At 41.1% G+C, this 1,197-nt stretch overlaps 1 pseudogene; it reads left to right on the forward strand.

Moving 5' to 3' along the window:
• Positions 1–492: 492 nt before the first annotated feature.
• LOC123789596 (transcription factor BTF3 pseudogene) lies at positions 493–961 on the forward strand (annotated as a pseudogene).
• Positions 962–1,197: the final 236 nt, after the last annotated feature.

Genomic DNA, 1,197 nt, shown 5'->3' on the forward strand with positions numbered 1-1,197 from the left:
AAGCTAAGCAGTCAAACTGTAGGAAAATCTCATATGAATAGACAAATATGTTGTAAATACTTTCCTCTGCCCCATATTTTTAAAAGGTATTTATATATTTACGTACACACAGAAATTTATCTGATTTAAAATTTTCAACTTTTTTCTTTGTAGAAAATGCCAGAATATAGGACTTCAGTTGGAAAGCAAATCTTTTTAATAGTACATAAACCACCTCCTTAATTCCATATATTGTATTCATTTTATCCAACAGGAAATGCAAATTCCCCTTCTTTGTTATTCTTCCATTAAAGATATGCCACTTCATTGAATTAGAGACTTTTGTTGAACACAAGCCAACCATTAAAATGAGATTATGAATATACATCCTACCCCTTTCATTCTTAAAAGTGCTGCCATCTTGTGTCCCCGCATGCGTGCACCTAATTTTAGCTGCTCTGCCCCAGACCCCCTGAGCTCCAACCCTATCACCCTGCAATGAAAGAAACTATCATGAACTAGGAGAAACTCGCCAGACTGCGAGCACAAGTGCGCGTTGGCGGGAGAGGAATTGCTCCTGGAAAGAAGGCGGTGGTTCATAGAATGGCTACAGCAGATGACGAAAAACTTCAGTTGTCCTTAAAGAAGTTAGGGGTAAACAATAGCTCTGGTATTGAAGAAGTGACCAAGGAACCAAGGAACAGTGATCCACTTGAACAACCCCGAGATCAGGCATCGCTGGCCGCGAACACTTCCACCATGACAGGCCATGCTGAGACAGAGCCGCTGACAGACACGCTGCCCGGGATCTTCAACCAGCCGGTGCAGACAGTCTGACTAGTTGAAGAGGACCGGCTGAAGCTCCGTGCACACCATCTGTGATGGAAAAGCACCACTTGCTTCTGGAGAGGAGGAGGAGGAGGATGAAACTCCAGATCTTGGGGAGAATTTTGAGGAAGCTTCCAAGGAGGAAGCAAACTGAATTGAGTCAGTTTCTGAAGAAGATAAAACTTGAAGAAGTTACTGGGAGCTGCTATTTTATATTATGACTGCTTTTTAAAAAATTTTGTTCATGGATCTGATAAAATCTAGATCTCGAATATTTTTAAGCTCAAGCCCCTTGGACACTGCAGCTCTTTTCAGTTTTTGCTTATACACAATTCATTCTTTGCAGCTAATTAAGCTGAAGAAACCTGGGAATAAAGTTTGAAACAAGGT

This window comes from Ursus americanus, chromosome 3, assembly GCF_024610735.1.
Source record: "Ursus americanus isolate L20-20 chromosome 3, mUrsAme1.1.p, whole genome shotgun sequence".
NCBI classification, from domain to species: domain Eukaryota; kingdom Metazoa; phylum Chordata; class Mammalia; order Carnivora; family Ursidae; genus Ursus; species Ursus americanus.